The sequence below is a fragment of the Meriones unguiculatus genome, chromosome X (genome assembly GCF_030254825.1).
Source record: "Meriones unguiculatus strain TT.TT164.6M chromosome X, Bangor_MerUng_6.1, whole genome shotgun sequence".
NCBI classification, from domain to species: domain Eukaryota; kingdom Metazoa; phylum Chordata; class Mammalia; order Rodentia; family Muridae; genus Meriones; species Meriones unguiculatus.
In genome coordinates this window covers 14,489,232-14,504,094 of record NC_083369.1, presented here as the reverse complement: position 1 = coordinate 14,504,094, position 14,863 = coordinate 14,489,232, and the positions used below count along the sequence as shown (strand labels likewise).

The 14,863-nt window shown below is 39.8% G+C and overlaps 1 protein-coding gene across 2 annotated transcripts in view; it reads right to left on the bottom strand.

Moving 5' to 3' along the window:
- Positions 1–14,863, bottom strand: part of Magt1 (magnesium transporter 1) — a 52,363-nt gene that overhangs the window by 28,286 nt on the left and 9,214 nt on the right. The gene's annotated exons all lie outside the window — the stretch shown is intronic.

Sequence of the window (14,863 nt, the reverse complement as noted above, 5' to 3'; positions counted from 1 at the left end):
TATAACTCTTCTCTGACCTCCACATATGTGCTGTAGTGTATGCATACTTGTACACAGGAAATAAGCAAATATGTGTTAAGAAGTTACTTTAGCAAAGCAACTTTCTTAAACCACGCAGAAGTACAAAGAATAGACTACAAATCCCAGGGGTTCACAATATTCTGTGACTCTAGTTCCAAGGAAGCCAATGCTCTCTGGCTTCTTCGGGCTCATGTATGTACGCGTCTGCACACGCATGCAGTGCATCAACTCATGGAGGTACAGAAACCTACAAATAAAAGTAAACTTATTGATCTTGCAGAAAAAAATTATAAATGCTAGAAAAATTTGGAAAGCCAGGTGATGGTGGCACATACCTTTAATCCCAGCATTTGGAAGGCAGAAGCAGGTGGATGTCTGTGAGTTCCAGGCCAGCCTGATCTACAGAGTGAATTCCAGGCCAGCCCAGCTACATAGAGAAATCCTGTCTCCAAAAACAATACAAAACAAAACAATTATTCAAACAAACAAACAAACAAATAAACAAACAACTTGGAAGCTGGGCTCGATGATGGTACTTTTTCATGCAGCTCAAACTGGCCAAAAACTCAAAATCCTCCTTAATCAGTAGTTATGATTACATGTGTAAGCCATCACAACTGACTCAAGTTTTCTTTTCTTTTTTTTCCCCGAGACAGGGTTTTCCCATGTAGCCCTGGCTGTCCTGGACTCACTTTGTAGACCAGGATGGTCTCAAACCCACAGAGATCCACCTGCCTCTGCTACCCAAGCCGTGCGCCACTGCACCCAGCTAGAAGGTTTTTTCCTTTATTTTTATTTTATATGTACGGGTGTTTTGCTTGAATATGTCTGCATCATGTGTATGCAGCACCCAGGACAGTGGTGGTAAATACCCTTAATCTCAGCACTCAGGAAACATAGGCAGGTGAATTTCTGAGGCTTTGGCCTACAAATTGAGTTCCAGCACAGCCAAGGCTACACAGAGAAACCCTGTCTCGAAAAACCAACCAACCAACCTACAACAAAAAAGCCCTTAAAAATAAAAGTTAAAGAATCCTAAAATTTAGTATTTTATAACATTTAGGCTGAGGGTGCCGGTACTGGAGGAAGAGAATCAAGAGTTCAACGTCTGTTTTTACACAATGGAATACTACTCAGCAATCAAAAAGGAGGAAATCATGAAATTTGCAGGCAAATGGTGGGATCTAGAAAAGATCATTCTGAGTGAAATATCCCAGAAGGACAAAGACAAACATGGGATATACTCACTTATATAGACCTATAAGATATGATAAACATAATAAAATCTATACACCTAAAAAAGATAATCAAGAGAGCAGACATGGGGTAAGATGATCAATCCTCCTTTAGAAAGACAGATGAGATGTGCATTGAACGTATGACAGGAGTCTACTGAGCGCATCTGAAAGACTCTAACTAGCAGTGTTTTCAAAGCAAAGACTCATGACCAAACCTTTGACAGAGTACAGGGAATCATAAGAAAGAAGGGGAGTTAGTCTGATGGGGAAAGGATAGGAGCTCCACAAGGACCAAATATATCTGGGCACAGGGTCTTTTCTGAGACTGACATTCAACCAAGGACCATGTATGGATACAACTTAGAACCTCCGCTCAGATGTAGCCTGTGATAGCTCAGTAACCAATTGGTTTCCCAAAGTGAGGGGAACAAGGACTATTTCTAACAGGATCTCAATGACTGGTTCTTTGGTCTCCCCACCCCTGAAGGGAGGAGCAGTCCTGTTAGGCCACAGAGGAGGGCTTTGCAGCCAGTCCTGAAGATACCTGATAAAACAGGATCAGATGAATGGGGAGGAGGTCCCCCCCATCAGTGGACTTGGAAAGGGGCATGGTGGAGATGAGGGAGGGAGGGAGGGACTGGGAGGAAATGAGGGATTGGGACACGGCTGGGATACAGAGTTAATAAAATGTAACTGATAAGAAAAAAATAAAATAAAAAAAAGAGTTAAACGTCTGCCTCACTCATGTAAAGTTTCAAACCAACCTAGTTTACATGAGACACCATCTTAAAAACATCAAAATAGTTAGGTGGTGGTAGCACACACCTTTAACCCAAGTACTTGGATGGCAAAAGCAAGTGGATCTCTGTGAGTTCCTGACCAGCCTGGTCTATAGGGCTATACAGAGAAACTGTTTTGAAAAACTAAAACAAACAAACAAACAAACAAACAAACAATCAACCAACCAACCAAAAAACCCCCAAACCAAAAATCTCATGTGGTGACTCCCAACCATAAGATTATTTCATTGCTATTTATCTGTAATTTTGCTGGTTATAATTTTTAATGTAAATATCTGATATGACAACCCCAAAGGGGTCTGAACCCATGTCTGAGAACCCCTGCTCTATATACACTAAAGTTTGAGAATCACAGCTCTACATCCTCACTTTTTTTTTTGTTTGTTTGTTTGTTTGGTAGAATAGGGTCTCAGGTATAACAGTCTGGCCCAGGACGAAGTATGTAGCTGATGCTGGTATTGAACTGATGGATCTTCTGCCTCCATCTCCAAACTGCTGGGATTATAAGTGGAGAGCACCATGCTTCACTAAAATAAACACATTCTAATTCTTATGAGTAAGGATGAAGTGTTACACAAATTTTCATGTATGACACAAATTTAAATAAGCTTTCAATATTTCCAGTTCTTATAACCTGCTTAAACTCTATGGCCCCTCTGTTGAGACTTACTTTAGTTCTTAGCATAACTCTGGCTCCTCTGTTAACACCTGCTATAGCCTTTAGCATATCAGAAGCCATTCTGATCAAGTCTCCATTTTGATCATAAGGTGAAATTAAGTGCAAGTGCTCAGGCCTACATGCCTGAGACCAGGACACAATTCAATAGTTCAGTATTTGCTGCTTAGAATAAAACAATAGTTTTAATGTTCTGCTTGAATTAAAGATAAATATATGTTCTGTTAGAGGTAAGATTGCTACATCTTGCCATGTTCCTTACTCCCAGAAAGCTGGAAAGCCCCCAAGAACTCTAGTACCCTAAATCCCAGCCAATCAGCTTAAAGTGCTTTGTCTAGCTATCTACATACAAGAAAACACACTTGGAACAAAATCCATTATGTTTAGTCAGTCAGAATGATATCATGCTGCCCCCTCACTTCCTACAACTGGTTACTTGGCTAAAGTTTTTCATATTAAAAAATCCCTGCCTTTGAAACAGACCTGTGTCAGAGTTTGGCTCTTAAATCCAGATTATGGCCCTGACTGGTCAGTCTTTGTTTAATTTTCAATAAACTTCCATCAATCTGTGTCAGTTATTCAAGTGATCAGTGTGTGGCTATTCCTGAACCTATAATACAGTTTACAGAAAAAAATACAACTGCTTATAAGAAATCACACCTTTATCTTCCCAGAATAGTTGAAAGAGGTGATAATCTAGATAAGTGAAATAACACTTTTTTTAGAAACCAATTCTTGGAGATCCAAGATGGTGGTGTCGGGAGGACACTGTCTGATGAGCAGGACAGCAGTGAATGCACAGCGACCAACAGACTGAACTCTGGGCCCCAAAACACCAGCAATTGTGCTTTGCAGGTGAGAGGAAACCTCATGGTGTGGGAAGAAATCAGGCCCATTCTCAGGTCACCCAGCTAAACCCCATAAGAGTTCCCACATCCACCAGGTGCTCAGTGGCCAGCCCAGAGCCACACTCCTGCGTGCTCTGATCACTGTCCCAGACCAAACTGTGGGCCCCCAAACACCACAGACTGGGATTTCCAGTCGAGATAAAACCCCACGGTGAAGGAAGCAATCAGGACCAACCTCAGGTCACCCAGACAGTCCTTGGAAAAGGTTCTGGGATATGGCAGGCACTCAGCCACCAGCCAGAGACCTGCCTGCAGGCCTGACTCACTGTTCCAGACAGAAGTGTGGACCCCAGGGCACCAGAGACTGGGGTTCCCTATTGGGAGGAAACCCCATGGTGAGGGAAACATCAGGTCTGACCTCAGGGCACTCAGCTGCCCTCACCCCCAAAAAAGTTCTCAGGAAAATTTCCTGAGTTCCTGCAGGCGCCCAGTGGCCAGCATGGAGCCACTCGCCTATGCCTGTGTAGTCTGCTCACCATCCCAGACTGAACTGTGAACCTCAAACACCACAGACTGGGTCTCAATGTTGGGAGGAAACCCCACAGCGGATGAAACATCAGGTCCGAACTCAGGTTCCTGCAGGCTCTGGCTCTAGTATCCTGCCACACCTGAGTGCTGCACTCACCTGCCACTGATTACCACTTGGGTACTGGGGCACAGAGCTCCAACCTCAGACCTACAGAAGCCTGGGATCCACGGTATCAGCCCCAGACACTGTACCAAGGTGCAACCAGTATTCCTAGCTAAACTGACCAACTGAGGGGCTCCCTGGTTCTTCAAGAGGGCTGCGCACAGAAAGCAGTGTAAGAGCAGCAGCAGCAGCTCACTAAATTCAGAGCAAGAAACTCAGCAGCAATGCAGCTGTCTCCAAGACTTCCCCTGGTGATAGGACAGCCTACCCCACATACACTACTAATGACCACAGTTACCACACAGGTCCATAGGCTGGAAGTGAGCTGTAGCAATTCTTGAGAAGCACTGCCATTCAGGTGCCCATACCCAAAAAGCTGAGGAGACCTGCCAAGGGGATTCTCCACACGCCAGGATTCCAGCAGGCATCAGAAACTAAGAGAAAACACCTGAGACAGACAGATGGGTAGAGACCAGAATAAAAGGACAACCAACAAAAGGCAAAGCAATATGGCATCCCGAGAACCCAGTTATCCAGGGGCAAGTAGACCTGGACACCCTATCATAAGGGAAATTCAAGATGATTACCTCATCTAAGCTTATGAAGAGGATAATGGAGGAAACAAAAAAATGTATAAAGAAATATAGGAAGATGCAGCCAAACAGTTTGTGGCTTTCAGAGAGAAAATAATTAAATGACTGAAAGAAATAAAAGAAACAAAGGAATGTTCAAACAAACAGGTGAGGAACTGAAGGAAAAACAGGAAAATACAGTCAGACAAGTGAAGGAAATCAACAAAATGGTTCAATATCTGAAGATATCATGCAGACCATAAGAGAACACAGATGTCAGCCCAGGCTACTATACTCAGCAAAACTCTCAATCACATAGATGGAGAAAATAAGATATTCAATGACAAAAACAAATTTAAACAATACCTACCCACAAATCCAGCCTTACAGAAGACACTAGAAGGAAAAATACAATCCAAGAAAACTAACTACTTTCAGGTAAACACAGGAAACAAACACACTCACTAGAGCAAAACTGTAAGTAGCCAAGCACACAAACACACTATTACAACCAACATAAAAATAAAAAGCTCTAGCAGCCACTGGACATTAATCTCTCTCAACATCAATGGACTCAACTCTCCAATACAAAGACACAGACTAACAGAATGGATGTGTAAACAAGACCCAACAATCTGTATACAAGAAACACATTTAAATCACAAAGATAGACATTACCTGCGAGTAAAGGGCTGGAAGATGGTTTTCCAAGCAAATGGACCCAAGAAGCAATCAGGAGTAGCCATTCTAATATCTAATAAGACAGACTTTCAACCAAAATTAATCAGAAGAGATGGGGAAGGTCACTTAATACTCATCAAAGGAAAATTCCACTAAGAAGACATCACAATTCTGAATATCAATTCTCCAAATACAAGGGCACCCACATTTGTAAAGGAAACATTAATAAAACTTAAGCGACACATAAATCCACACACATTAACAGTGGGAGACTTCAACACCCCACTCTAATCAAAGTGGGGTCAACAAAACAGAAATTAAACAAAGAACAATAAGTCTAACAGAGGTCATAAATCAAATGGACCTAACAGACATCTCTAGAACCTTTCACCCAAACACAAAAAAATTTACCTTCTTATCAGCACCTCATGGAACCTTCTCCAAAATAGACCATGTAGTTGGTCACAAAGCAAGCCTCAACAGATACAAGAAGACTGAAATAATCCCTTGTATCCTATCTGATCACCATAGCTTAAAGCTGGACCTCAAAAAAAAAAAAAAAAAAAAAACGGAAATAGCAAAAAGCCTACACACACATGGAAACTGAACAACTTGCTACTAAATGACAGCTGGGTCAGGGAAAAAAATAAAGAAATTAAAGTTTTTCTAGAATTCAATGAAAATGAAGGCACAACATACCCAAAATTATGGGACACAATGAAAGCAGTGCTAAGAGGAAAGTTCATAGCACTAAGTGACTTCAAGAAAAATTTCAAAACATTTCAGTCAAGCAACTTAATGGCTTACCTGAAAGTCCCAGGGGAAAAAAAAAGAAACAGACACACCCAAGAGGAGTAGATGGCTGGAAATCAAACTCAGGGCTGAAATCAATAAATTAGAAACAAATAAACCAATTCAAAGACTCAATGAAACCAAGAGCTAGTTCTTTGAAAAAGTCAACAAGATAGACAAACCCTTATCCAAACTAACTAAAAGGCAGGCAGACACTATCCAAATCAACAAAATCAGAAATGAAAAGGGGGACATAATGAAAGACACTGAGGAAAACCAAACAATCATTAGGTCTTATTTCAAAAGGTTATATGCCACAAAATTTGAAAATCTAAATGAAATGGACAATTTCCTTGATTGATTCCACTTGCCAAAGTTGAATCAAGACCAGGTAAATAAATTAAATAGTCCTGTATCTCCTAAGGAAACAGAAGCTGTCATCAAAAGTTTCCCATCCAAAAAAAAAAAAAAAAAAAAAAAAAAAAAAGCCCAGGGCCACATGGTTTCAGTACAGAATTCTACCAGACCTTCAATACACTTCGAACTATTCCACAAAATAGAAACAGAAGGAACATTACCAAATTCATTCTATGAAGCCAAATCACTTTGATAACTAAACCTCAAAAAGACTCAACACAGAAAAAAGTTTCAGGCCAGTTTCCCTTATCAACATTGATGCAAAAATACTCAACAAAATACTCGCAAAATAAATCCAATGACACATAAAAGATATCATCCACTACGACCAAGTAGGCTTCATCCCAGGCATGCAGGGGTGGTTCAATATATAGAAATCCATCAGTGTAATCCATGATATAAACAAACTGAAAGAAAAAAAAAAAAACAACACATGATCATTTCCTTAGATGCTGAAAAAGCATTTAACAAAATCCAACATTCATTTATGGAAAGCAACTTAAATCAATCTCACTGAAATCAGGGACAAGGCAAGGCTGTCCACTCTCTCTTCAACATGGTTCTTGAAGTCCTTGCTAGAGCAATAAGACAATTAAAGTAGATCAAGGGGATACAAAGTCGAAAGGAAGTAATCAAAGCATCACTATTAGCAGATGATATGATACATGAGTGACCCCCAAAATTCTACCAGGGAACTCCTACAGCTGATAAACACCTTCAACAAAGGGGCTAGATACAAAATTAAATTAAAAAAATCAGTAGCCTTCCTGTATACAAAAGACAAATGGGCTGAGAAACAAATTAGTGAAACAATACCCCTCACACTAACGACAAAGGACATAAAGTACCTTGGTGTAACTCTAACCAAGCAAGTCAAAGACTTGTATGAAAAAAACTTCGAGTCTCTGAAGAAAGAAATTGAAGAAGATATCAGAAGACGGAAAGATCTCCCATGCTCATGGTTTGGCAGGATTAACATAGTAAAAATGGCCATTTTACCAAAAGCAATCTACAGATTCAATGCAATTCCCATCAAATTACCAACACAATATAGACCTTGAAAGAAAAATTCTCAACTTCATATGGAATAACAAGAAACCCAGAATTGCTAAAACAATCCTCTACAATGAAAGATCTTCTGGAGGTATCTCCATCCTCAATCTCAAGATGTACTATAGAGCAACAGTAATAAAACTGCATGGTACTGGTACAGAAACAGGCTGTGGATTAATGGGATAGAACAAAAGACCCCAAAATAAACCTACATACTTATGGACAAGTGATTTTTTTTACAAGGATGCCAAAACCATACAATGGAAAAAGAGAGAGCATTTTCAATAAATGGTGCTGGTATAACTGGATATCTACATGTAGAAAATGCAAATAGATCCATATTTGTCACCCTGCACAAAACTAAAGTCCAAGCATATCACAGACCTCAATAAAAAATCAGACAGACACACAAAACCAGTTAGAAGAAAAAGTGGAGAAGAGCCTTGAACTCATTGGCACAGAAAACAACTTCCTGAACAGAACACCAACAGCACAGGCTCTAAGAGCAACAATCAATAAGAACTCATGAAACTGAAAAGCTTCTCTAAAAAACACGGTCAGCAGAACAAAATGACAGCCTAGAGATTAGGAAAGGATCTCCACCAACCCTATATGTGACAGAGAGCTAATAACCAGAATATGTAAAGAACTCAAGAAGTTAAACATCAACCAACCAACCAAATAATCCAATTAAAAAAATGGGGTACAGAACTAAACAGAGAATTCTCAGCAGAGGAATATCAAATGGCAGAGAAACACTTCAAGAAATGCTCAATGTTCTTAGCCATCAAAACGACACTGAGATTTCACCTTACACCCATCAGAATGGCTAAGATCAAAAACTCAAGTGACAACACATGCTGGAGAGGTTGTGGAGAAAGGGGAACCCTCCTCCATTGCTGGTGAGAATGTAAACTTATACAACCACTTTAGAAATCAGTCTGGCACTTTCTCAGACAATTAGGAATAGTGCTACCTCAAGATCCAGCTATACCACTCCTAGGCATATATCCAAAGTATGCTCAAGTACACAACAAGGACATTTGCTCAACCATGTTTGTAGCAGCTTTATTTGTAATAGCCAGAAACTAGAAACAACCCAGATGTCCCTCAAATGAGGAATGGATACAGAAATTGTGGTACATTTACGCAATGGAATACTACAGAGCAATTAAAAGCAAGGAAATCATGAAATTTGCAGGCAAATGGTAGGATCTAGAAAATATCATCCGGAGTGAGGTATCCCAGAAGCGGAAAGACAAGCATGGTGTATACTCACTTACAAGTGGATATTAAACATATAAGATAAACATACTAAAATCTGTACACCTAAAGAAGCTAAGCAAGGAGGAGGACCCTGGGTAAGAATATCAATCCTCATCAGAAAGGCAAACAGGATGGACATCGGAAGAGTTAGAAAATAGGGAATAGGACAAGAGCCAATCAAAGAGGGACTCTGACTCTACCTAGCAGGGTATCAAAGCTGATGCTGAGACTTATAGCCGAACTTTGGGCAGAGTGCAGGGAATCTTATGAAAGAAGAGAGAGATAGAAAGATCTGGAGGGGACAGGAGCTCTATAAGGAGAAAAGAACCAAAAACTCTGGGCACAGGGGTCTTTTCCAAGACTGATACTCTGGCCAAAGTCCATGCATGGAGATAACCTAGAACCCCCCTGCTCAGATGTAGCCCATGGCAGCTCAGTATCCAAGTGGGTTCTCTAGTAATGGGAATAGGGGCTGTCTCTGACATGAACTCAGTGGCTGGTTCTTTGATCACCTCCCCCTGAGGGGCGAGCAGCCCTACCAGGCCACAGAGGAAGACAATGCAGCCAGTCCTGATGAGACATGATATTCTAGGGTCAAATGGAAGAGAATGAGGACCTCCCCTCTCAGTGGAATGGAGGAAGGGCTTGGGAGAAGAGGGAGGGAGGGTGCTATTGGTAGGGGATGAGGGAGGGGGCTGCAGCTGGGATAAAAAGTGAATAAGCTATAATTAAGAAAAAACAAATTAAAAAAAAGAAAAAAACCCAATTATTTGAAAACTCATTTATTTTTAATTATGTGTATAAAAAACTTTTATTTGCTTGTTTCTACTGTTGTCTTGGAAGCTTACTGCCTGTTTTTGCTAACCCATGACTAGTCCTGGAATCTTCTAGCCTCTGTATAATCTAACCTAGGTCTAGAATGTTTTCAGCTTCTAAGAATTATTGCTTAATAAGCTCACCCTTTCTTGTTCTTTCTGAGCTCTCGACTGGCTGGTTCAACTCAGCAGTTCTGGCTCAGTCTTCTCTCTCAGCTAACTTCAATCTGGGTTTTCTCGTAGCTTCTAAATTGATCTGCTTGGCCTCAAACTAACTCCAGCAATCTGCTCTCTCATCTTCCAGCTCCTTATTCTCTGGCTCATTCCATCTTCATACCTGTGTTTTTTCTCTGCAATCTGTCTCTATTACTGTCCTGGTAAAAACTGCCTCCTCTCTCTCTGTGTTGCTCCTTAAGTAGCTTTCTTTTCCTTTGTCTTCTCTTGAGAGTTGGTCATATCCTAGTTTATCTAATCTTTCTCTGATTTGTCACTTTTTCTGCCACTCAACTAATCATCATTTTTAAACAAGGGTGCTTCCTTCCACAAACTAACTTTACCTTTGCTGTTTGGGATTAAAGGTGTGTACCACCATGACTGAACCTAAGCTTTTCTTTACCTAAAATTTGCTGTATAGCAGATTGACCTAGGTCTTTAGATGTGATCTCTTGCCAGATCAGCCATATTCTGAATTAAAACTCCTCTATAATTATCCAGACCAGGGTGTGGGATCCCCTGGAACTGGAGTCACGGGCAGTTATGAGCAGCTTCACGTGGATTCTGAGATCCAAATCTAGGTCTTCTGAAATAGCAGGAAGCACTTTTAACCAGTAAGCCATCTCTCCAAACCAGAAATTATTTTTCATTTTTTTTAAAGATTAAAAAATTTCATGTGTATTAATGTTTTATCTGAATGTATGTATGTGTACTATGTCTGTGCCTGCTATTGTCAGAGGTCAGAAGAAGGCATCTAATTCCCTGGAACTGGAGTTAAAGGAAGTTAAAGGGGTTAAAGGAACCTACCATGTAGGTTCTAGGAACTAAACCTTCCTCTGCAAGAACCTAGTGCTCTTAAAAACTGAGCCATCTCTCCAGCCCCACATCTTAGTAATTTTTAGACACTTCTTTCATGCTATCTTTTATTGTGTCTATTATTATATGGGTATTAAAATATGGGTATTTTAAAAAGTTTATGTATTTTATCTGAGTGCTCTGTCTGCATGTATACCTGCACACGGCAAGAGGGCAGCAGATCCTATTGTAGATGGTTGTGAGCTGCCATGTTGTTGCTGGGAATTGAACTCTGATCCGTCTTTCTACCTCTATAAGATTTTAGTTGTTGCTGTTTTTTGTTTGTTTATTTTTAAGATGAGATCTCTTTATGCAGTCCAGGCTGTCTTGAAATCCCTATGTAAACTAGGCTGGTATGGAACTCATAGAGAGCCACCTGCCTCTGCCTCTTGATTGTTGCAATTAAAGGTGTGGCTTTTTATTAGCTTTTATAAGGGAAAATTTTAAAGCTGTGTGAGAGGGTATACATCTGTTATATCAAGTGGTAGGCTGAGAAGAATGGTAGTTCAAGGACAGGCTAGAATATAGAGGGAGGCCCTGTTTTTTTTTTTTTTTTTTTTTTTTTTAAGGAAGCTAGGCATGGTGGCTTACACCTATAATTCCATCACTCAGAAGGTAGAGGCAGAAGAATTCCTACAACTTTGAGTGTAACCTTACTTGCAAGTTTGAGGATAACCTAACTCTTCGCCAGAGAATGGGACAAAGTGATAAACACATGAAGATTTATGTTTTGTTCAACTTATATTGAAAGGTTTTGGTTATATTTTCTTCTGTTTTGCGACTGAGTTTCTCTTTATAGCTCAGGATGGCCTTCAGCTCATTATATAGCCAAATCATGCTTCAACCTCATGATCCTCTTGCTATGGTACCCCAAGTGCTGATTTTACATTCACTCCTAGAAAACTATCTTTCTCTCTTCTATTATGTAGCCCTGGTTAACCCTGAACTTTATTATGAAGACAAGGCTGGGCTTAAGCTTACAGAGATCCTACTGCTTCTGACTTTCAAGTCCTGTTGTAACAAGTATGTACCACCACACCCAGACATATTTATTTATCTCTACTAGCTTTTGCAAAGAAGCGTAAATCTTAACCACTATGAATTCTGTCACTGTATCTCCCTCGTCAGAAAGAATATGGAAATCTGGTAGTTTTGAACTACCAAAACTACTTCTGTCATTTAAATTATGTTGAATTTCAGAAGCATCACCAGTTCAGATTTCTCTAAAATATACCCCTTTCTTCAAAACCTTGATTATATTTCTGTCCTAGTCCACTGGGGCTTACTCTTGTAAAAAAAAAAAAAATCTTATTTTTAGCCTTTCTACATATCTAACTGGTCTTCAGCAATATATTTACAACTCTGTCCTTCAATTAAAACTGAAACTGAACAGACCTAGAAACATAATTGACAGATAATTACTGAAAGAGACAGACTGCAAGCAAAGAGAGCATTTTTAATCCTTTTGCCATCTGCTCCATTCTCAGTTTACACACTTCCTAAACCCAGCTAAAATTCATCCCCATCTCTTTTCTTGATCTTTTTTGGGGGGTAGAGGGGTTTGCAACTGGGATATTTCGTTTAAAATTATTTTTCAAATTTTATTTCAGTTTATGGGTATGAGTGTTTTGTCTGCTTGTGAGGAGTTCTGCATCAGGAACATTTATCCAATACCAAGGACATCCAGATTGCTAAAGGCCAGTATAAGCACACAATCAATAAGAGCCAGGACAATATGGCACCACCAGATCCCAGCTATTCTACCATAGCAAGTTCTGGATATCCTAACACAGCTGAAACACAAGAAGATGGCCTTGAATCCAACCTTATAAAGATGTTAGAAGCCTTTAAAGAGGCAATGAATACATCCCTTAAAGAAATACAGGAAAATACAATCAAATAGCCAGAGGCCTTTAAAGAGGAAATGAATAAATCCCTTTGAGAAATACAGAAATACACAATTAAACAGGTGAAGAAGATGAATAAAACTGTTCAAGACCTTAAAATGGAAATAGAAACAATAAAGAAAACACAATCTGAAGGAATCCTGGTGATGGAAAATCTAGGTAAGAGAATTACAGATGCGAGCATCACCAACACAAAAGAGATGGAAGAGAAAATCTCAGGCACAGAAGGTGCAATTGAAGAAGGAATAGATCATCAGTCAATGAAAATGTTAAAGCTAAAAAGTTCCTGACACAAAACATTTAGGAAATCTGGGATACTATGAAAAGACCAAACCTAAGAGTAATAGGAAGAGAAGAAGGTGAGGAGTCCCTTCACCAAGGTCATGAAAATATTTTCAAGAAAATCATAGAAAATCCTTGGAGCCGGGCATGGTGGCACCTGCCTTTAAGCCCAGCACTTGGGAGGCAGAGGCAGATGAATCTGTGAGCTCAAGGCCAGCCTGTCTACAAAGAGAGCTCCAAAACATCCAAGCTGTTATACAGAGAAACCCTGTCTTGATAAACCAACAAAACAAAAACAAAAAAATGAAAGAAAATCCTGTTGCCACATAATAATCAAAATACTACATCTACAGAACAAAGAAAGAATATTAAAAGCTGCAAGGGAAAAAGGTCAAGTAACCTACCAGAATTACATCAGACTTATCAGTAAAGACTCTGAAAACCAGAAGGGCCTGGACATATGTCTTGCAGCCTCTAAGAGACCACAGATGTCAACCTATAATACTATATGCAGCAAAACTCTCAATCACATGAATGGAAAAAATAAGATATTCCAAGACAAAAGCAAATTTAAACAATATATATACACAAATTCAACCCAACAGAAAAAGCTAGAAGGTAAACTCCAACTCAAGGAGATTAACTGCATCCAAGGAAACACAGGAAATAATAATTCCACACTAGCAAAAAGAAGAAGAAGAGAAACACACACAAACACTAACAAAACCAGTATCAAAATAAGAACAATCATTGGTCATTAATATCTATCAATATCAATAGACTCAACTCCCCAATAAAAACACAGGGTAACGGAACAGTTTTGAAAAGCAGGATCCATCATTATGCTGCATATAAGAAGCACACTCTGGGGCTGGAGAGATGGCTCAAATAACCTCTGAGCACTGCTCCAGAGGTCCCGAGTTCAATTCCCAGCAACCACTTGGTGGTTCCCAACCATCTATAATGATATAGTGCCCTCTTCTGGCCTGCAGTTACACATGCAGGCAGATCACTGAATACAGAATAAATCAATCTTAAAAAACAAAAACAAACAAACAAAAACCCACTGGGGCTGTCTCTGACTCTGGATCTCCTTCCCCTGGCTGGGCTGCCTTGTCAGGTCTCTATGGAAGAGGGTGCCCTTATAGTCCTGCTTTGACTTTAGGTGCCAGGGTAGGTTGGTAACTTGTGGAAGGAGAGGTGGGGAAAGGAGCACGAGGGTAGGGCTGGGATCAGGTTGTAGAGTAATTAAGTAAGTAAGTAAATTAATAGGAACTCTTGGCTCCTCCTCCGGCACCATGTCTGCTTGCATGCTACTATGTTTCTCACCATGATGATATTGGCCTAAACCTCTGAAACTGTAAGCTAGCCCCAATCAAATGTGTTCCCTTTGAAGAGTTGCTGTGGTAATGGTGTCTCTTCATGGAAGTAGAAATTCTAACTAAGATACCCACACATTAAAATTAAATAAAAATTAAAAAAAAAGAAATATAATCTCACCAAGTATGATGGCATGTATCTATAATCTCAGCATTCAGAAGGCTGAGGTAGGAGAATTATTAATTTTAGGGCAGCATGAGGTATATGTTAAGACCTTGTCTCAAAGAAAGCTAAGAAATTAAAAATAAAAACAAAAACAGTTAAAGAAAAAGGATCCGGAGTTCAAAGTCATTTTCTAAATATTGAGTTCCAGGTCATCTTAGACTCCGTAAGACCCTGTCTCAAAAACAAACCAA